This window comes from Saimiri boliviensis, chromosome 11 (assembly GCF_048565385.1).
Source record: "Saimiri boliviensis isolate mSaiBol1 chromosome 11, mSaiBol1.pri, whole genome shotgun sequence".
Lineage (NCBI taxonomy): Eukaryota > Metazoa > Chordata > Mammalia > Primates > Cebidae > Saimiri > Saimiri boliviensis.
Genome location: NC_133459.1, coordinates 35,097,276 through 35,120,034, shown reverse-complemented (window position 1 = coordinate 35,120,034; position 22,759 = coordinate 35,097,276). Strand labels below are relative to the sequence as shown.

Here is a 22,759-nt window from a genome sequence, read left to right as displayed (position 1 = left end):
GTGCTTAATGCAGAGTGTGGCACAACGGAGGGAGTTGTCCTGATTACTATTGTTATTCAGCCCCATCAGCAGCTCAGTGGGCATCCGGCATTCAGAGACAAAGCACACAGGTGGAGGCGGCCAGACTTCACTCCTGGCACTGCCTATGTGGAGATGACAAATGCACATACATATAAGTGTCTGGTCACACACCCTAGGAAAAACCAGCAGTGCACACAAGCCCACGTTTGCCCACACACGGATATAGAGTGACCCAGGGGACAGCTGGAAAGACAGCCAAGAGTTAGACATCATAAGTGGCAAACACCCCGACTCACACCTCTGAGTCAAGGGAGTGGCTATGGCCGCTGGTGCTGCTGCCACTGAGCCCTTCTAGCTGCTTCTGCATGCCAAGGGAGGGAAGCCAGGCTCTTAGAAGGCCCCAGTGAGTCACTTGCCTGATGCAATCCCTTTAAAGGGCTCATCTGGTGGTGCAAGAAGCTGATTCATGGAGGGCGTGGTTGCCGGAGGAGGAGAAAGGGACCGAAACTGCAGCGGGAGGAACTGAGGTTAGATAGATGCAGTCACTAATAGGAACTCTTCACTGTAAACCTTCCTGGTCAAGGCTTCAGGGATCTCCAGGTTGAAGCTGGCCATCTTCGGGGTTTCTACAAAGGCGAGAGACCTAGAGGGAAATGAATTATGAGCGCTGCGACAGGAATTTCTGTCTTTTATTGAGCCTAACTGCAGCGCTTTCCTCACAGAGTTCCAGAAACCGGGAAATGGGGATCAAGGAAGAGTCCCTTTTCTCATAAATACACTACAATTGGCCAAGCTTCCAACCGCTGGGGATTTCAACCTTGGCAGGGCGAGCGTAGGGCCCGCGAGGTTCTGTGGAGTCGGCGGGGCAGTGCCTCAGTCCCAGCCTCGCCGCAGACACAGATCAGCGGTAAGTACCGCCCCATTAGAGCCTCGGCCTCCAATCGTGTAACAGGTTTCGCCCAGACCCCTCCCTTAACCAATCCTCAATCGGAGTCTGGTCTCTTGCCTGAAGTCTTCCGCCCATCGTCAAGATGGCGCCCCAATCCGAAAGCCGCGGGGCTGGAGGTGCAGGCGGGGGGCGGGGCCCGGGAGGGGCGGGGCCGCGGCTAAGGCCGAGGAGGAGGGGGCGGTGCGTCACTTCCGTTGTCAGGTGGTGGCGCCGCAGCCATGGAGGGAGGCGGCGGCGGCGGCGGCTCGGGTGGCTTCGCTGGGAGGCGGCGTTGAACGGCTCGCACGCCCCCCCAGCCCGGCCCCGGCCCCCCTGAACGGAGAGCCGAGAAGCCCCGGCTCCAGGCTACGGACTATGGGTGAACAGCTCTGACCACCTGGCGAAGGTGAGGGCGGGGGTCCCGGAGCTTGGAGCCCGGCGGGGGTTGCGGGTAGGCGGGGCGGGCCTCGGCGGCCGCGGAGGTAGAATCGGAGTGACAGCCCGAAGCCATCTGGGTGCAACAGAAATGGCCCCGCCGAATTCCGCCCCCTCCGCTGGGGGGGTCTGCCCTTCCTCGGCGGCAGGGGCGAGGGCTGCCTCGCGCCGGGTACCGGGAGGCCGCGGGAGCTTCAGTCCCCGTCGCAGCTCTGGGAAGTGGGCACTGCCAGCCTTGCCCAGAGTCAGCCAGTCAGTGAAGCGACCGGCGTGTGAACCCAGCCAGATTTTTCCAAAAAGAAACCCCCTACCTCTCCGCGCTTCCCTCCTAGTCCCGAAAGTGACTTGATAGTTACAACGAGTCCCCAGGGAGGGCCAGCCAGGGTTTCCTCCAAGAGCCCTCACTCTTTGGCACGGGCGCTACCGCTGCTGGGGAATTTTCATCTCCCGGGCGGCGTTCAGGTACGAGTCACAGCTAGCTACTTGCCAAGGCCACGTTTGGCCGGCCTTTTCCAAGGAGATCATGCTGTGGTCAGTGTTTCACCTGCCGAGCCGGTCAGGCCCGCCCATTCCCACGCCACTCGGCCCCGCCTTCCAGCCAGTAGGTAGGGACATTCGGATTCCCGATGCCGAGTTTTCTGCCCTCCCCAATCCCCAGATTTGATGCCCTTTTGTTAGCGGAAGGAAGAGATGACAGCCGCCCTCTGTGTGGCAGGATAGACTTCCCTCTGTTTTAAGTCACTGGAGGAAACCGGTTGGCTTTGCTTTAGTTTTGAGAACCAGTGGGAAAGAGGATAAGGCTTACTGGGCTGGGCGCCTTTCCCTCTTTGACTGAGTAGTTTTGCATGAGATAAGGAAGAGCAGAATATGTCATTGTAAGGCTAAAAGAATCTTGTTTGTAAACAGTGCCTCAGTGCTTTAGTGCTTCCTAATGGCCCTGCTGTGCAAGTTGTTGGTTGGGTTATTCTAGACAGTACTCATTCATTCATTCATTCATCCATTCCTCACATGACCACAAGAGTCCTTCCCTGGAGGCAAGTGCTAGACATTATAGTAGTTAAGACTAGGGTTTGGAGCCAGATTTCTTGAGTTCAAATTCTGGCTCAGCAACTTTCCAGTTGTGTGTCCCCGGGCACATTGCTTAGTCTCCCTGTGCCTCAGTGTCTTAATCTATAAAACAGAGATGATAACAGAGAGAGATATTGTGAAGAGTAAAAATTTACATGTAAAACATAGAACCCTGTCTGCCATGTAATGAGAATTCAGTAAATGTTACCTGTTTTATTTCAAGGAGCACACAGTCTAGTTAAGGGATGCTGACCTGTAAACAAATAGTTGGACGGCCGGGCGCGGTGGCTCAAGTCTGTAATCCTAGCACTTTGGGAGGCCGAGGCGGGTGGATCACAAGGTCGAGAGATCGAGACCAACCTGGTCAACATGATGAAACCCCGTCTCTACTAAAAATACAAAACATTAGCTGGGCATGGTGGCGCGTGCCTATAATCCCAGCTACTCAGGAGGCTGAGGCAGAATTGCCTAAACCCAGGAGGCGGAGGTTGCGGTGAGCCGAGATCGCGCCATTGCACTCCAGCCTGGGTAACAAGAGCGAAACTCCGTCTCAAAAAAAAAAAAAAAAAAACAAATAGTTGAAATGTGGTTTAAAGAAGCTGGTAGTGGGCCCAGCATGGTGGCTCATGACTGTAATCCTAGCAGTTTAGGAGGCTGAGGCAGGTGGATTACCTGAGGTCAGAAGTTCAAGACCAGCCTGGTCAACATGGTGAAACCTTGTCTCTACTAAAAGTACAAAAAAATTAGCTGGCATTTGTGGTGTTGCATGCCTGTAATCCCAGCTACTTGGGAAGCTGAGGCAGGAGAATCTCTTGAACCTGGGAGGCAGAGGTTGCTATGAGCCGAGATCGTGCCATTGCACTCTAACCTGGGCAACAAGAGAGAAACTCTGTCTCAAAAAAAAAGAAGCTGGGCTGGGTGCGGTGTTTCAAGCCTATAATCCCAGCACTTTGGGAGGCCGAGGCGGGTGGATCATGAGGTCAAGATATCAAGACCATCCTGGTCAACATGGTGAAACCCCGTCTCTACTAAAAAATGCAAAAAATTAGCTGGGCATGGTGGCACGTGCCTGTAATCCTAGCTACTCAGGAGGCTGAGGCAGGAGAATTGCTTGAACCCAGGAGGCGGAAGTTGCGGTGAGCCGAGATTGTGCCATTGCACTCCAGCCTGGGTAACAAGAGCGAAACTCCGTCTCAAAAAAAAAAAAAAAAAGAAGCTTAATAGCAGCAGTAACAGAGTAGTATGGTGGGAGCCCAGTGGAGAAAGCTGCGAGCTTCGCCTCAGGGGTGGGATGGGGATGGGAGTGTGTCCTGGGAAGGCTTGGCAGAAGTGATGCTGGAGCTGAGTCTAAAAGGAGAAGAGGGGGAGGCTTAGCCAGCTGAGAATGAATACTTAGAGAACGAGAGAGACAAAGAAACTCCTAGTTTGTTCCAGAAACCTCAGATTGTTCAATCTAATGGTATGGAAGTTGACATGGTGCAAATGAAGCAGTATAGGTTGATGAAAGAATACCGTATTAACAATTTGAGATATCATGCCCAGGGCAGTCGGGAGCAAGTGAAAAGGTTTGAAGCAGGGGAATGACACAATTGGATACCTATTTTAGAAAGATTTCACTGGAGTCCCAGTAAAGGAGTGAAGGAGGAGGACAGGAGAGACTGAAGGGCTGGAGACCTCTTCAGAGATGAGCCTAGGCTTCTGAGAGAGGAGAGTTGGTGCTGGGGTGTTGGATCTTTGCTCTGGAAGCACTGTGTGCAACCAGTGCCAGATGGCAAGCTCCCTGCATTGGCCTGGGCTTCTCTGCCTGGCGCAGAAGTGCCTGGCACATGTGCCCCTCTCTTCCTGGGATTGCAGGTTGCTTGAGCAGCTGGGAAGATAAGACTACTCTCTCAGAAGGCCAGTTGTAAAGGGTACTGTGTTTGCTAGCTTGGGCCTTTAATTTGACCTTTGGAAAAGGCTGTAGATCGTAGTGGTTAAGAGCTTATTTGGGCTGTGTGCGGTGGCTCACGCCTGTAATCCGAACACTTTGGGAGGCAAAGGCAGGTGGATCACCTGAAGTCAGGATTTTGAGACCAGCCTGGTCAACATGATGAAACCCTGTCTCTACTAAAAATACAAATAATTAGCTGGGTGTGGTGGGGGCACCTGTAATCCCAGCTACTGGGGAGGCTGAAGCAGGAGAATCGCTTGAACATAGAAGGTGGAGGTTGCAGTGAGCTGAGATTGTGCCAATGCACTCCAGCTAGGGCACCAAGAGTAAAACTCCATCTGAAAAAAAAAAAAAAAAAAGAGAGAGCTTGTTTGGCTCTGCTATCAGAGTGATCTGTTTTCTATGTCTGTCCCTGCTAGTCACTAGGAGTTACTTACTCTCTCCATCCCAACTTTTCTCATCTGTAAAATGGGGACAATAAGTGTACCTCCCACATAGGGCAGTTGTGAGGATTAAGTAAGATGTTACAGGATGAGTACTTAGCAGACACTGAGTAGTGAATTCCTGGTACATGTTAGCTCTAATTTACAGGCTGCAGGAAAGAACTTTCAGGAATTAGCTACAGCAATTCATGGCAAGTAGAACTATGTCCCATTGAACTGTCAGAAGTGTCCTGAGGGATTGCAAGATCACAGAATTTTATTATATTCTTTCTGAAAAGAAAACCTGTGGGGAGTTTACCCAGTCTGTATGGGAGCCATGCAGATGATTCAGCTTGGCTCTTTAAAAGAACCATTTTTAAAAATAGAAGTAGGACTGCTGAGAAAAAATAGTACTTTAAAGTATACATGGGTTGGCCAGGCGCGGCGACTCACGCCTGTAATCCCTGCACTTTGGGAGGCTGAGATGGGTAGATTGCTTGAGCCTAGGAGTTCAAGACCAGCCTGGGCAACATGGTGAAACCTGTCTCTACAAAAAAATACAAAAATTAGCTGGACGTGGTCATACACATCTGTAGTCCCAGCCACTAGGGAGGCTGAGGTAGAAGGATCGCTTGAGCCCAGGGGATTGAGGCTACAGTGAGCCAAGATTGTACCACTACATTCCAGTTTGGGTGACACAGTGAGACCCTATCTCAAAAAAAAAAAAAAAAAAAAGTATACATGGGAGAAAATATATGTAGGGTTTCTTCTCTGTGTGTCCCTGAATAAGCAGCATCAAGAGGCATCACACACGTTGATGAGTGTGGTAGCTCAAAAATACAGAGCCCTGATTCCACATTGCTGAGCTCCCATGTGTGGCTGAGGCTAGTGCTCAGTCCTGGGGACAGGAGGAGGATGGAGAGGCAGGCCCTACCATGGAGGAGGTTCTGGTCTAGCAGGACAGGGCCAGGACTAACCAATTAACGTGTGCACAGTTTGTCAAGTCTCTCACAGAAGTTTGCAGCATGTGGGGGAACCTAGTGGAAGAAGTGATTCACCTCTAGGATGAGGAAGAGACTGGGAAGAACTTCAGAGAGCCCTTAGAACTTGAACTGGGACTGGACATGGCAGCTTACACCTGTAGTCCCAACACTTTGGGAGGTTGAGGCAGGAGGATCACTTGAGCCTGGGGGTTGAAGACCAGCCTGACCAACATAGTGGGACCCCATCTCTACAAAAACAAAAAATGAGTTAAGCATGGTGGCATGTACCTGTAGTTCCAGCTATGTGAAAGGCAGAAGTGGGAGGATCACTTGAGCCTGGGAGTTCCAGACTCCCAGTTAGCTGTGATCACAGCACTGCGCTCCAGCCTGGGCAATGGAGTGAGACCCTGTCTCAAAAAAAGAACTTAAATTGGATCTTGAAGAATGAATAGAGTTTTCTGAGGGTCTATTAAGCCCTCCAGGCAGGGGGAGCAGCATGGCACAAGCGTGGATACGTGGTAATTCATGTGGTACTTTAGGAACAGGAGTTCTAGCCCAGGGTGTGAAGGGACCGACTGCAGGATGCGCCAGAGAGGTAGGCAGGCACGAGTGCTAAGATGCTTGAATTTTGTATTCTCTTGGTGATGGATGCCTTGCATTAAGTGGAGGCAACATCCCATTAGACCTGCATCTGCTTTGGAGGACGGACTGAGTTGGGGAGAGGCTGGAGTCCCCATAGGAGGCTGTTGCAGTAATCCCAGCAAGTAATCCCACCTTAGGTATCATCTGCAGGATAAATTTCTAGAAGTGAGTTGCTGCCTCAAAGACTATCCTTGATTATTATTATTTATAAAGCATTTCTAGGCTTCCTTTTAGTAAACTGAAGCAGCCTTATTTTTTCCCCCAGCGAGTTAATCTGTTCTTTTGGGTTGAGGGGAGCACTGGTGTTCCCTCTCTCCAAAGAGACTACAGCCCAGTGGTGTTTTCTCTCCTGGCCATGAGAGTCTGTCTTGGGTGTGAGTTCAGCTTCCCCAGAACTGAGCAGTCTACAGGCCTGATGGTTTCAGAGAGGGGCTTAGATCAGGGCAGAGGCAATGAGGTTGAGCAAAAGAGCAGAGATGAGCTGTCTGAGGGAAATCAGCTGGACTCTGGGAGTGTTTGGAAGTGATGGCAGAGGGAGGAGGAATGGTGACAGGTAACCTTGAGGTCCTTGGTTTGGGCGACACAGTGAATGATAGTGCAGAGATAGGGATGGCTCAAGGAGAAGATAATGGCCAGTGAAATCTGCCAGCTCTGTTCAGTAAACCCGGGGCACACCGTCTTGGGAGAGGATCAGTTGGAAAGTCTTGTAGAACACTATCGGGCCTAGGCTTCCCTTTGCTGTCGCCTGAATCAGCACCTGGGAGAAGGGCAGCTTTCTTTCCTTCATCTTTTCTCTGCCCAGATTTCACCAGGAAGGTGAACTTCTTCACGTTTTACATCTACAAAACTATAAATCTTCAGCCCTAAGAGCCTAAGAACAACCCTTCCCTCTGGCAATATTCAGTTCAGTTCAGCACACTACAGCCCACTGATGGGATTCTGAACAGCAGAGACCCTCAGGGGAGAGGCAGCTTTCTCAGTGCCCCCTGGAGATCTTACGCAGAGCAAGGCCTGAAGATTGGATTTGCTGCCTGATGCTGGCTCAGCAGATTCAGCCCCTCTTTTCAGGAAGGACTGTTACCTTTCAGAGGCCACCCAAGACTTGCTCAGAACCTTCAGGGAAGGGAGAGAAAGCTGCCCAGTGCCCTTGACCCTTGAGTTCTAAGGGAGCCAGGAGCTGTCCCTCAACTGGATTGGACTACAGCGAGGGGTGTGCTGGTGGGTGGGCCTTCAAACAGGCCCTTTGGAATTCGGGAGATTTTTTTACGTAATTTGTCCTTGGGTTTGTGGTGTAAAGTAAGCAAGAAAGTGGTCTGAAAAAAGAGCATTTCTTTCTCCTCCACCTGCTCAAGTGATACTCTGGTCTTGAAGGTAGCCCGGGGCCCTCAGCAGCCCCTGCATGTCCTCCCAGGCTCTGTAATCAATACCCAAGAGGGGAAAAGGATGGAATTGCTTGCTATGATTTACTTACTAACTTAGAGATAGTTCTGCTGTGGCACATGCAGGTCTGGGTCATTTGTGGCTACGTTGTGTCCCACTGTGAGTGTAATTTATTCAGCAAGCTCTCTGCTAACAAATACTTGGATCGTTTTCTGTATTCTCTCTAAACACTTCTGCTGAAGTAACTCTCTTCATACATCAGATTTTGCCCACCTTAGGTATCATCTGCAGGATAAATTTCTAGAAGTGAGTTGCTGCCTCAAAGACTGTCCTTTATTATTATTATTTATAAAGAATTTCTAGGCTTCCTTTTAATAAACTGGAGCAGCCTTATTTTTTCCCCAGCGAGTTAATCTGTTCTTTTGGGTTGAGGGGAGCACTGGTGTTCCCTCTCCCTGAAGAGACTACAGCCCAGTGGTGTTCATTCTCTCCTGGCCATGACAGTCTGTCTTGGGTGTGAGTTCAGCTTCCCCAGAACTTAGCAGTCTACAGGCCTGATGGTTTCAAAGAAACTCTAGTTGTTGGAAAGCACCAGAAGTAGAAAAACTGAGAAGGGGTCTTGGCATGCAGAATAAAGCTGTCCACTCTAAATATGTTTACACACTGCCTTGTGTGAAAAAGAGAGAGGATCTTCAGCCTTTAGGAAGCCCGGACCCAAGGGTCCAGAAGGAAGAGAGAGTAGACTGGTCATTACTGTAGGAATTGGCAAGTGCAGAACTGATGTGGTTTCATTGCTCTCTGGGGCAGAGCTGATGTGAAGTGTGTTGAGGGGACAGCAGTGCTTCTAGGGAGAAGCTTGGTTCAGCACCTTGGGGACCTTGGGTCTGGTATAGCCCAGCATTCCATGGGGCTTTTGGAATCCTGTTGCCAGCATCTGCCAACTCTGGGGAGCAAGAGTCCTGCTACTGTCTGCAATAAGTATGGCGCTCCCAGCATTACCAAGTTAGGGGTAAGTTTCATACTATGTGTTCTTTTCTGATTCTTGGGGTGGTCTCTTCTGGAGAAACAGGAAGGAAACTAGCAAAAAACAGAGCCTACCACCTCCCAGGTCCTTTGCTAAGTACTTTACAATACATTATTGAATCTAAGAAAGTAGGGGTTGTCCCTATTTTACAGAGAACACCCAGGCTCAGAGGGGATAAATAGCCTGTCCACGATTATACAGCCAGTAAGGGCAGAGCTGGGATTTTAACCCACATTTGTGTGACTCTAGAGCCCATGTCCTCTTCCTCTATCCTGGCCAGGCTCTGGCCCCAGGGAGCCCAGCCCACATAGAATCCTGGAGTCACAGAGCCAGCCCCAAAGCTGAACCAGTCCCTTTTTTTGCCACTGCAAAAGAATGGAAACTGCCACTGCCTTGAAACAAGTCCCTCCCCCACCTGCCCTGTGGGTAGCAGTTAAGGAGACCTGCAGCCATGTCACGGAGCAGTTAAGGGCCTAGGCTCAGATCAGATGTGGCTTCAGAACCTGAAGTGAATGACCTTGAACAAGTCACTTCCTGTCTCCAACCTCAGCTTCCTTCTCTGTAAAATGGGCATAACAGTTCTAGTGCTTAGGTAGTCAATTGGATTAGACACAAGGCTTTACTGTCTGTGGCACGTTCAGCCTAGTGTGTAGCAGGCAGGCAGGACCCAGGGGCCAGCTCCAGCGAGGCCCAGGTGAGCTCTTGCCAGTAAGTCGTGAGTGTCCCAAAAGAGGCATCCTGAGCCCGTTTTCAGCCCTTATGGATGCCAGGTGGCAAGCAGGAAGTTCCTTGTAGGCATGCTTGCAGGCTCCCCGGAGAGCTGCAGGGTGTTGGCTTTGTCCTCCCGCCTCTCACTGTCTTGCTGCACCATTGCACTCTGGCACGCAGGGCACTTAGCTTACACCTCTTCCCAGACCATACTCTCTCAAGTCTGCCTTCTCTGAGGCCCAGCCTCCCCTGATTCCACTACTACTCTTAATCATTCTAATGGGTTCAGAAAATCTTTAGATTTTAAAAAGTTATTGTAGTAATTTATGGTAAAATAGTCAAACAATATGGAAGAATATAAAATAAAGCTCTCCCTCCCCTCCTTGGGCCCTTAGTTCTATTGACTGGAGGTGTCCACTTGAGTTTCTTTTTCTTTTTTTTCTTTTTCTTTTCTTTTCTTTTTTTTTCTTTCTTTCTTTCTTTTTTTTTTTTGATGGAATGTTGCTCTATCACCAGGCTGGAGTGCAGTGATGTGATCTCGGCTCACTGCAACCCTCTACTTCCCGGGTTCAAAAGATTCCTCTGCCTCAGCCTCCTGAGTAGCTGGGATTACAGGCCCGTACTACCATGCCCGACTAATTTTTTGTATTTTAGTAGAGTTGGTGTTTCACCCTGTTGGCCAGGATGATCTCCATATCCTGACCTTGTGATCTGTCTGCCTTAGCCTCCCAAAGTGCTGGGATTACAGGCATGAGCCACTGTACCAGGCCTCACTTAAATTTCTTCTAGAAGTTTCCTATATGTATTCAAGGGTGTGTATAATCTAATCTTTTTTTTTTTTTTTTTTTTTTTGAGATGGAGTTTTGCTCTTATTGCCGGGTTGGAGTGCAATGGCCTGATCTCAGCCCACTGCAACCTCCACCTCCCAGGTTCAGGTGGTTCTTCTGCCTCAGCCTGCAGAGTAGGTGGGATAACAGGTGGCCACCACCACGCCCAGCTAATTTTTGTACTTTTAGTAGAAACAGGTTTCACCATGTTGGCCAGGCAGGTCTTAAACTTCCGACCTCAGATGATCTGCCTGCCTTGGCCTCCCAAAGTGCTGGGATTACAGGCATGAGCCACTGCACCTGGCCTCACTTAAATTTCTTCTAGAAGTTTCCTGTGCATATTCAAGGGTGTATGTAATCTTTTTTTTTAACCCAAATAGGATTATGTTATACATACATTCTTGCAGTGTGCTTATTTTGGTAACATAGACATCTTTATCAGCAGGTGTGGACCTAATTTTAAAGGCTGCATAGTATTCCATCGTCTAGATGAACATAATTAGTTAACCAGTCTTTTCTGGGTGGCCCTTTAGATAGTTTCCTGCCTGGGGGCAAGTGTGTGTGTTTTTATTTTTCTCGTTTTGTTTTTTTTGCTGCTACACGTGGCTCCACTGGGACCTTTGTTGAGCATATTTATTTCTGTGAACCTGTGTGAGTGTATCTGTAGGATCCATCCCCAGAACTGGAATTGCTGGGCCCGAGGCAGGTACATTTTCTTTTTCTTTGTTGGCTATGGTCTCACACCTGTTTTCTGCATACCTTCGGGCTTATGCAGAGCCTGGGAGGCCTGAGGTGGACCAAACCCTTCTTGAGACACACATGTAAGCAGACATGTAACGAACACGTCCTCAGTACGTGGACATAGTATTTTAGTGGTGGCTCCTGGCCCTCGTTGGTCTGCTGTGTCCAGCTCTTGGTGATTCAGAGCAGGTGAGGCCAATGGAGGGGGTGCTCTGATGGCATCACCTGCTGTGGGCCTCTCTAATCACACCAGGCAGCTTGCTGCCCTCTGAGCAGCCATAGCCCTCAGCATTCGGTCAGACTTCAGAAAGTGAACTGTATTATTCGCTGTCAAAGTTGTGAAATTTAATTTAATTTAATTTTTTACAGAGATAGTTAAGGAAAGGCAGTTTGCTGGCCCCAATCCAGATTGCCTTTCTCACTGGATAATTGTGGTGATTTTTGCTGTTGAAAACAGTATACAGAGAATCGGAGGCACCTAGGCCTGGCCTGGCTGGGCTTTCCTCTCTGTCACTCTGGAAATTTGGGATAGAAGGAAGGAAACAACATTTCCTTTTTTTTTTTTTTTTTTTTTTTTTGAGGCAGAGTCTGGCTTTGTCCCCCAGGCTGGAGTGCAGTGGTACCATTTTGGCTCACTGCAGCCTCCACCTCCCGGGTTCAAGCGACTCTTCTGCCTCAGCCTCCTGAGTAGGTGGGATTACAGGTGCCCGCCACCATGCCTGGCTAATTTTTGTATTTTTAGTAGAAACAGGGTTTCACGGTGTTGGCCAGGCTGGTCTCGAACTGTTGGCCTTAAGTGATCCACTTGCCTCAGTCCACAGACATGGGCCGCTGCACCCAGCCAGAAAACATAACATTTCTAAGTTAAGCGTCTAGTGCCTCCTACGTGCTGGGTCCTGGCAATCCTGAGGGGAACCCTTTTTAAGGGTAGTGCTGTCCCTGTCCTCTAGATGAGAAGACTGCAGAGCAAAGAAGCACATGTCCAGGTCACACAGTGGACAGCATGGTGTCTTTTAGACTCATCAGTTGTTCCACAGTGTCTTGCCGCTTTCCCCTTGCCTGATTTGGTCTATCGTGGGTGGAAAGAACTTGAACTCTGCATGGGACCCCGTGGCAGGCCTTATTACTGGGCTGAGTCACTACACAAAGCTGTAACTGATGGTTGGAGCTGAGGGGCCTCTTAGTCATGTGCCCATGCCAGGATCTCCCTTGTTGCAATCTCCTCTTCTAGTCCCGGTGAGCCAGAGCAGGCCAGTATGACAGGGAAGACCTGTCAGTGACTCACTCTGCTGTCACTGCGCATGGCAGAAGGCACCCTACAGAGCCAAGGGGCCACTGCAAACGTCTCCTAAGCCAGTGTGCTTGGCCGATTTCCCAGGCTACCTCTTGGGATGGGAATGCCAGGCCAGTACAGCTCAGAGAAAGAGCTTGTAAGTCTGTCCCTTCCTCCTCCAACACCCACGCACAGTGACGGATTATTTGTTGTCACATCAGCTGCTTCCGGAGGCCCTTGGGAGGGGAGAGCTGGTGGCAGGGCTGGCGGTACTGCCCTGGATTCTGCTCTGGTGGTGGCTCTCAGCGTGACTGCTGGTGAAGCCCTTTGCTCCCAGGAGCAGCCGACCTGGTTCAGGGCCATGGGGACCAGTCTCTATAACTCCATTTATCTTTTCCCCTGGAGAACCTCCAGAGAAAGCTTCTCTCTATTTCTGTGTGCACAGCCCTGAGACTTGTCTTCCAGAGTTTTTCTGAGGTGCACCCCTTGGCCAGAGGCCTTTAGCCTCTGTCTAGACTTTCTTTGCAGCCTCCAAAGGAGGCCACAGAAAAGCCTAGTTGGGACTTCCTTGGGGGAATATGGTGAGGATGGATGTCACTGATTACGCAGTCTCCTTATGTGGAGCTAATTCATGAACTTGCCTCCTGGAGAAAACTAGAGCTAGGTCACCAAGCTGCAGACCCTGGGCTTTCAGGCGCTGCCAGGCCCCCAGGCCTGCTGTGCTCAGCACATTGGAGTCCTGCTGAGGAAGGCAGCGGTGGCAGAGGATGTGCTGGGGAGCAGGCTGGGCGCAGGGCCCTCTTGCTGACCGACCCTCCCACTTCCCACTGGGCTGAGTCACTTCCTCTGGCTGCAGCAGGTACTCTCCCACAGGCTGAGAGCAGAGCAGGCCTCAGGGGGTAGGGTCACTCTATACAAAGAGAGCTCTGGTTAGAAGCAGCCAGTTCACTTGTAACCCCCATTTGCAGCATTTGGAGATGTGATACTGCGTATTAGGTAATGTGATATGTATTCTTGAGAAACTGGAGCTATACATGTCCTGAGTTTTAAAAATGAACAAAATCGTCGCTCTGTTTTGGAACAGTGGAGATGACAGCACATGCATGAATCTTCGTCAGCAGGGAGTCCTGGCTGAAATCGAGGGATTACTAATCCTCTTGTCTATCTGCCTTCCCAGCCCGCCAGCATCCATCCTGAGCACGGAGCAAATGGCTTCCAGTGGGTTCCTAAGGAGATTGCTCATAACCACCAAACTCCCTGGGAGAGGGTTCATACCTCCTTCAGGGATGGCTGTCATTCACAATCAATGGAAAAGCCCTTACCAGAGCCTCGACCTGGGCTGGGGTCTCTAAGCTTTGCTTTCTCAATAATAGAAAGGGGGAATCCACATCAGAAAGTGCTAAGAGTTAAAGAGAGAATCTGGAAAACACTGGGAATGGTTCTGGCAAGAGGTGGGTGCCCATCAAATCATAATGAAAAAAAGACATCTCTGCAGAGACTTGCCACAGGGAAGCATCCTCAGCACGGAGCATGGAGCACCCACCCTTCACCCGGCAAAGACTTGGTGACATCACCAGCAACAGCATCCTTCAGCCGTCCTGTGAAGGGGGGCCTTATTACCTTCTCTGTTTTACAGATGAGGAAACTGAGGCCCCTGAAGGGTGGGTGATTAGTGTAGACTCACAAGGCAAGTGAGTATCAGAAGCTGAAATTTGAGCCTGGACCTCCATGACCCCAAATCCATCTTGCTATCCCAGTTGGCATTTGTGGAACGGGTCCATGGCTTGAAACCTCTGGTTCTCTGAGCTGTGAATTCCTCTGGGTTTCCTGGGCTGCCTTTGTGGATGGAGAGCAGGTCTGTAGGGGTCCCTGGTAGAAGCACCTACATGTGAGTATTAAGTGCACCAGAGGTGGCTCCCAGAGTGCTTGGGTCAGGGAAGGGTAGGGGATCTCTCAGCAACTCAGCCTCTGACTCAGCCCTTTTCTCTAGAGAAGCCCCACTCAGCAGCCCCTGAAATGCCTCCTTCCGAGGGAAGTGTGAGCTCTCTCCCTTCTGCTCACCTGCAGCTTTCTGGCTGGGCAGCAGCCTGGTTCCAGGAGAATGATTGTTTATAAGTGAGTCTGGAGGATGCTGTCCTCTCTATGCTTGGCGTGGCTGGAACCATGCAGACATCGAGTGGAGAGAGAACAACTGAGGAAGCAGTGTAGTCAGGGAGAAAGAATATGGGGTTCAGATTGGAAAAGCTGCGTTTATATCCCAGCTCTTCCAACAGCTAGCCAGGTAACTTTAGACAGGTCTCAGATCTCTTGAGTCTCAGTTTCTTTCTTCCTTTTTTTTTTTTTTTGAGACAAGGTCTCACTCTGTCACCCAGGCTAGAGTGCAGTGGTGCTGTCATAGCTCACTGCAGCCTTGAACTCCTGGGCTCAAGCAGTCTTCCGAATTAACCTAAAACTCCAAGTAATGGGGACTGCCAGCTGTGCCCAGCTTTGAACTCGTAGGCTCAAGTGATTCTCCCACCTCAGCCTCCCAAAATGCTGGGGTAACAGGCATGAGCCACCACATACGGGTTCAATTTATTTTTCTAGAAAATGTTGTGTTTTGTGTGTGTTTCGTGGGGGGGGGGGGGGCGGTGATCAGTTATCATTATGTACCAATCCTCCACATCCGTGGGTTCTGCATCTGTTGATCCAACCAACTGCAGATCAGAAATTTTTGGGGTAAAAAAGGATGGTTGTGTCTGCACTCAACGTGTACAGATACTTTTTTTTTCTTTTTTTCTTTTTTTTTGAGACAGAGTCTCGCTCTGTCACCTAAGCCGGAGTGCAGTGGTGTGATCTCGGCTCACTGCAACCTCCACCTCCCCCGTTCAAGCAATTTTTCTGCCTCAGCCTCCCGAGTACTGGGATTACAGGTACACACCACCATGCCTGGCTAATTTTTTGTATTTTTAGTGTCAGCCAGGCTGGTCTCGAACTCCTGACCTTAGGTGATTCGCCCACCTCAGCCTCCCAGAGTGCTGAGATTACAGGTGTGAGCCACCGCACCCGGTCCTTTTTCTTTTTTTGGAGACAGGGTCTTGCTCTGTTACCTAGGCTAGAGTACAGTGGCACGATCCCTTGATCCATGATCACGCCACTGCACCCCAATGTGGGAACAGAGCAACTGCAGCCTCAACCTCCTAGACCCAAGCAATCGTCCCACCTCAGCCCTCCAAGTAGCTGGAACCACAGGTGCACACCACCATGCGAGGCTGGTTTTGTTTATTCTTTTTTTTTTTTTGAGATGGAGTCTTGCTCTGTAGTCCAGGCTGGAGTGCAATAGCGTGATCTCAGCTCACTGCAACCTCCACCTCCCGGGTCCTGGTTCAAGCAATTCTCCTACCTCAGCCTCACAAGTAGCTGGGATTACAGGCACACACCACCATGCCCAGCTAATTTTTTTGTTTTCAGTAGAGACGGGGTTTCACCATGTTGGTCAGTCTGGTCTTGAACTTGATCTTGGCCTCCCAAAGTGATCTTGGCCTCCCAAAGTGCTGGGATTACAGGCATGAGCCACAGTGCCTGGCCTTATTCTTTGTAGAGATGGGGTTTCACTGTGTTACCCAGGCTGGTCCCAAACTCTTGGCCTCAAGCGATCCTCCTGCCTTGGTCTCCTAAGGTGCTGGGATTACAGGCATCAGCCATGGCAGCCAGCCAGACTTTTTTTTCTTGTCATTATTTCTTAATACAGTATAATAACTATTTATACAGCATTTCCATTGTACTAGGTATTATAAATCTAGAGGTAATTTAAAGTATATGGAGCTGGGTGTGGTGGTTCAGCCTGTAATCCCAGCACTTTGGGAGGCCGAGGTGGACAGATTATTTGAGGTCCAGGAATTTGAGAACCAGCCTGGCCAACATGGTGAAACCCCATCTCTACTAAAAATACTAAAATTAGCTGGGCATGATGGCACACACCTGTAATCCCAGCTACTCAGAAAGCGGGGGTTGCGGTAAGCCGAGATCGTGCCACTGCACTCTAGCCTGGGTGACAGAGCGAGACTCCATTAAAAAAAAAAATGCATGGGAGTAAATGCACAGGTTATATACAAATACTACGTTATATTAGGAACTTGAGCATTCTTCGATTTTCGTATCTGTCAAGAGGTCCTGGAACCACTCCCTCATGGATACTGAGGGATGATTATGTTCCCAAGTGCTTTGTAAACTATAAAGCCGTATATAAAACTTTGTTCCAATAGTTAATCTGATAGTGTGAGCCACCCTTGTGGGTTCTAAGTTTGAAATTTACCACCCAGAGAGGTGTGCAGAAATTTACAAGAGACCTGGCAGCCGCCTAGTGTGGACGGGTGGTCTGTAGAGTGTGGGTGCTGACCTCAGTGGAGCATGCATTCAGATTTCACATCACTCACCTTGAGTGTCGTCATCTCACCCCAGGTATAGTGAGATAAATGCGTAGTTAGGCCAGAAGTTCTCTTTTCAGAGAAGTGAAAGTTGTGGGACTTTTTCTGACCAGCAGCAGGACCTTCACACCACAGACCTGGAGTGGCCTGGAAGACCTGTCACCAGTGTGAAGGGACAGGCCAGGCTGTCACTCACACACTCCCCACATCTTGCTGCAGGAAACAGGTCATTTGGCTGGATTTGGGGGATTTTCCCCGCACAGGGCCTGGTCCATCCCTTCATCAGTGAGGGCTTCTGCACAGCTGCAGGCATCTTGTGAATAGGTTTAATTCTTCAGGAGTTGCTCTCCAGCAGCAAGTGCTGTCTAAGCATAACCCCTGGTCATCAGCCAGCTTAGACCCGGAAGCATGAGCATTGCATGCCTCATGCATTTCTGACATGGGACTTTTCCTGGACAAACTATCCAGTGCAGCCCTAGTTACCCACCGCTGTGGCAGCCTGTCTCCAGCCATGAGCTGGTAGATACTGCCTAGTCTGACCATCTGTACTTTCTTCTGGCTCCCAGTCCAGCCAGCCATGGGCCTCTCCTTGAGCACAGTTTTCCTGCAAACCATACCTTGTACGCCCTTGTTCAGCTGCCTCTGTCTCCTGCCCCAGCAGGGACTGTGGTGCCTTAGAGGTAGATGCACAACAAACGGTCCCCCACTGTGTTGTCTTCCAGCTTTGTGCCAGACAGTGGGCTGGGCGCAGGGAAGCAGGGGTGGATTGGGGTCGCTCCCTCAGGGGAGCCCACAGCCTGAGGTAGGGGTGTCAGACAAATGAAACAATGGTTGCAGCACAGTGGGAGGGGCGGAGGTGTGCTCTAGTGTTCTGGGGGCCGGAGGAGAAACCGCCAGCTCTGGCAGGAAGCTTTCTGTGAAGACTTTCTGCAGCAGGTGACATTTCAGTGAGGACTGAGGGAGGATGCACCAACCAGGGAGAGCAGGGCAGGGCAGGGTTGTGCATGGCATACTCGGGATTGTGTCATTTGGTGTGGCTCGATTTTAGGGTGCATATAAAGGCGAGGCTGGAGAGATAGTCTGGGTCTGGTTAGGCTCATGGAGGAATTGGTGTTCTTCCTGAAGAGCCTGGAGCCCCTGGAGGACCTCCACAGCAAGCAGAGAGACTGCAGCCTCCTCGGATCTGATTGTCCAGCCCCACTTACACAGGTGGCTGCGGTGCGCACTTCCCATGGAGTGCTTCCTTCCTGATCAGCCTGAGGAGAGCAGGGCCCCACCATCCTGCACCTGGTGCAGAGAAACCCTGTGAAGATATACTGCAGGAAGACGCCACCAGGTGGCAGGCCTGGAAATTGCATGGAGGCCCCCCACCCACCAATTTCTTTTCTTTTTCTTTCTTTTTTTTTTTTTTTTTTTGAGGCGAAGTTTCGCTCTTGTTACCCAGGCTGGAGTGCAATGGCACGATCTCGGCTCACCGCAACCTCCGCTTCCTGGGTTCAGGCAATTCTCCTGCCTCAGCCTCCTGAGTAGCTGGGATTACAGGCACGCGCCACCATGTCCAGCTAATTTTTTGTATTTTTAGTAGAGACGGGGTTTCACCGTGTTGACCAGGATGGTCTCGATCTCTTGACCTCGTGATCCACCTGCCTCGGCCTCCCAAAGTGATGGGATTACAGGCGTGAGCCACCGCGCCTGGCGCCCAGCCAATTTCTTTTTTCTTTTCTTTTTTTTTTTTTTGAGACGGAGTTTCGCTCTTGTTACCCAGGCTGGAGTGCAATGGCACGATCTCGGCTCACCGCAACCTCCGCCTCCTGGGTTCGGGCAATTCTCCTGCCTCAGCCTCCTGAGTAGCTGGGATTACAGGCACGCGACACCATGCCCAGCTAATTTTTTGTATTTTTAGTAGAGATGGGGTTTCACCATGTTGACCAGGATGGTCTCGATCTCTTGACCTTGTCATCCACCCGCCTCGGCCTCCCAAAGTGCTGGGATTACAGGCTTGAGCCACCGTGCCCGGCCAATTTCTTAATGTATATAGCACAGTGTTGAAGAGAGAGGGCCATACAGGCCTGAATTCCTGTTCATGCCAGGCTGGCTCTGCCCAGCACACATGAGACTGCAAGTTCCGCCACTGTGGGCTGTATGCCCACAAGCCACAGGTCCCTCTGAACCTGTGAATCAGGTCTTGGGAGCTATTCGAACAGGTTGGACTTTCTCCTCTGCCTCCAGGGAACTGAGAGTAAGTTACAGACTTCATGACCCTTCACCCCAAAACACTTGAGTATGTATCACCTAAGAACAAGAACATTCTTCTGTAGAACCACAGTGCAGTTTTCAAGTTCAGGAAATTTAACTGATATGATACTCTTATCTAACGTACAGTCTGTATTCAGATTTTACCAGTTGCCCAGTCATGTCCTTTATAACTTTTTACGCCAGGATCATCCATTGATTGCATTTCTTCATTGTATGTCTTTAGTCTCCTTTAATTTAGAATCATTCTTCAGCTTTTAACTATCTGACATAGATGTTTTTGAAACATACCAGCCTATTGTGAATGTCCTTCAATTTGGGTTTCTCATGATTAGATTCAAATTGTACATTTTTGGAAAAAGAAAATAGCATGAGTAGGTCACGGGTGGTGGGCTACACCTGTAATCCTAGCACTTTGGGAGGCCAAGGCGGGAGGATCACTTTAGCCCAGGAGTTTGAGACCAGTCTAGGCAACATAGCAAGACCTCCTCTCTACAAAATATTTTTAAATTAGCTGGCTGTGATGACGTGTGCCTATACCCACGTCACCAGGAGGTACCCAGCTACCCAGGAGGCTGAGGTGGGAGGATCACTTCGGCCTGGGAGGTGGAAGCTGCACTCCAGCCAGGGTGACAGAGCAAGACCCTGTCTTGAAAAAAAAAAAAAAATAGAGTGAGTAGTACATGTGTATTAAGGGGCATCATATCAGGAGGCATATGATGCCATTCATTCTGTTATTGGTGATATTACCTTTGACCACTTGGTTAAGATTTTAGCTTGCTTTTTTAAAAATGTAGGTATATTTACACAGTGATTTCACACGTCTTTTAACTGTACTGTTCAGTTGTTTTGACTAGTGCACACACCCAGAAGCTATGTCCTTCAGCAGTAAAAGTTTTACAGCGCAATATATGTGCTCTGCCCTCCTCCCATAATCCTGCTCCAATAGATCTTAGGCTAGAGGCACCAGGTCTGAATTCCAGACTCCTCCCCACCACCCACACTTCACGTCCAACTGGAACATGACCAAAGACCCATCCAGGGAGGCTAGTGGCCTCTTCATCCTGGACAGTCTCTTACTGTGTCCCAAGTATCACCAGCATGTGTGTGCTCATACATGGCCGCCTGTGGGGATGCTTCTCATTGTGAGTAGGGAACCCTCCATGCCTTGGCTGGGCTTCAGCTGCTTTTGTAGTTGGCTAGAAATGAGGACAGACTGAGCTGGGAAGATCAGTGACTGTTTCATCCACTCAGCGCTATCTTTGTTTGTACCCTACACTCCTTTGCAGATTGGTGTGTCTGTCAAGTTGAACCGTGGGGCAGAGCTACCCCTGCCAGCTCTCCTGGACCTGGTCACACTAGACCAGTGGCCTCTGGGCATCTGCAGCCTTAGAACCCTTATGTGGCTCTGATAGCCTGGCTTTCACTGCCTTGCTGAGAGATCTGGGCTCACATAGCCCGGCAGGCTCTAAGAGGACTGGTGCTGACTTGTGAGGATACAATGTAGAAGAGTTGGCCAGCCACAGTGGTTCATATCTGTAATCCCAGCATTTTGGGAGGCTGAGGCAGGTGGATTTCCTAAGGGGGAGTTTGAGACCAGCCTGGCCAACATAGTGAAACCTCGTCTCTACTAAAAATACCAAAAAAAAAAAAAAAAAAAAAATTAGGTGTGGTGGCAGGCACCTGTAATCCCTGCTACTCAGGAGGCTAAGGCAGAAGAATTGCTTGCGCCCAGGAGGCAGATGTTGCAGTGAGCTGAGATTGCACCATTGCACCCCAGCCTGGGCAAGAGCAAGACTCTGTCTCAAAAAAAAAAGTAGAATAGTTAACAGATTCAAAGCTCCAGAGACTGCTAAGCCAGTACTGTTGAGTTCCTAGAGTTGTGGGCCCTGCACCCCAGCCTGAGGACCAGGTGTCTCTGGGGGGACCTGGGCCCCCAGTCTTCCTGAAACCAGAATAGCCAGGGCATCATTATCACAGATCTCACTGTGAAGCTGGGGTCCCTCTGAGCAGGCCCCACAGGGGAGCGTTTGTGGACCACTTGCAGGCGTGTCTCTGGAGGGATGCAGAGCCGGATGATTGGAGGATGGGGCAGGGAAAGGAGGGTCTGTCCCTGGGAGCTGTGTCTTTGCTCACCCTCCTAGTGAGCCTGCAGCAGCTTCCAGTTTTCTGGGCCTGTCTCTCCATGATGCTTCCTTTGCTTCAGTCAACTCTGGGTAGCAGGAAGGGAGGCAGCCTTGTTCCCTCTTCCCCTGCAAGCGTCTTTTTCGTCTCCCTGCCCGTCTGCTGCCATCCTTCTGTCGGCCTGTGTCTTGGAGCAGTTCCCATGCCGTTTGCTTGAGTCGAATCCTGAGTGGGGGGAAGGGCAGGTCAGGCTGAGCCCACTCATTGTCTGTGCTGCAGCTGCTCCCTGCAGACTGTTGTCTAGACCATGCCTGTGCGTAGGTGCGTAGGCAGGCATCGTCTACGCAGATGTGACGCGCCTCCATGGTGCTCTCCAGGGACCTGGGAAAGAAAGAGGAGGCTTACTGCTCCCAGGAACACAGGGAACAGGGTCAGAAGGGTGGTGATACCAACTTACTACTGGAGACAATGGGCAGTGCAGGACAGGCACAGGGCCACCAACCCTGGCAATGACTGTCACCACCCAGAGGGAGGGCATCCATTCACTCATGGAGTATCTGCTGGGCCAGGCAGTGGGCAGCAACGGTTTTACATATATGTTTATAAATAATAAATGTGTTTTTCCTTCCGAAATTTTTAGTTGTGGTGGAATTTTTCTCTTGGAGGGGGGCAGACTTGGCATATAAACACAAATAAATACATAATTACAAAATCTGGAAAGTACCATGAAGGAAAATTATAGCCTACTGTGAGTGAGACTAACTGAGACCCATTGGCCATGAGCCTATCAAGGAAGACTCCTTTGAAGCAGTGATACTTATATTAAGAAGGATGTGTAGTAGTTAGCCAAGCAAAGAACAGGAACACAGTGCAAGACACATAACTGCCCAGCGTTTTTTTTTTTTTTTTGTTTTTTTTTTTGGGAGACGGAGTCTTGCTCTTATTGCCCAGGCTGGAGTACAATGGCACAGTCTTGGCTCACCATAACCTCCACCTCCCGAGTAGCTGGGACTACAGGCATGTGTCACCACGCATGACTAATCTTGTATTTTTAGTAGAGATGGGGTTTCTCTTTGTGGTCAGGCTGCTCTCGAACTCTTGACCTCAGGTGATCCGCCCACCTGGGCCTCTCAAAGTGCTGGGATTACAGGCATAAGCCACCTCGCCTGGCTACTGCCCAGCTTTTAAAGATATTCTAGAAGCAGTTTTACCCTTCTCTGCTTTTATGTGAATGACATTGAATATGCTTCCAGCATGAGCCTTTTTGGCAGAAGGCCCAGCCAAGCTTTAACTGTGGCTTCTGCTCCATCTGGGGACTGTTGGGGCTCAATGAGTTGCACAATCCTAGTTATTCTCAAAATTAAGTCACGGCTGTGCTCCCCAGTGGCACAGCTCTGAAAACAAATTGGGACGATGGGAGGCAAGCCTGCTAGATTAGACGGCAGTGCATAGGATCATCCCTCCTACTTTCCGCTTCACCACATATGGTCACTGTCCTAGGTTTTAGAGTAAGGGCCAAAGCAACAGCATGTGAGGATTTCACCTTGCTGGTGAAGACAAACCTGTTCTCAGAGTAGGAGACAGCTTCCAGGAG

General features: G+C 50.1%; 1 protein-coding gene across 2 annotated transcripts in view; it reads left to right on the top strand.

The window, feature by feature from the left end:
- Positions 1-850: 850 nt before the first annotated feature.
- STK40 (serine/threonine kinase 40) overlaps positions 851-22,759 on the top strand; it is a 47,915-nt gene continuing 26,006 nt past the window's right edge. The window contains exon 1 of one of the 2 annotated variants that reach the window (XM_074380525.1): positions 851-928. The gene's annotated coding sequence lies outside the window, so the exon portion shown is untranslated. Of the gene's footprint in view, positions 929-1,150; positions 1,356-22,759 lie in introns of those variants that run through there. The other variant, XM_003937500.4, reaches the window with a different exon arrangement.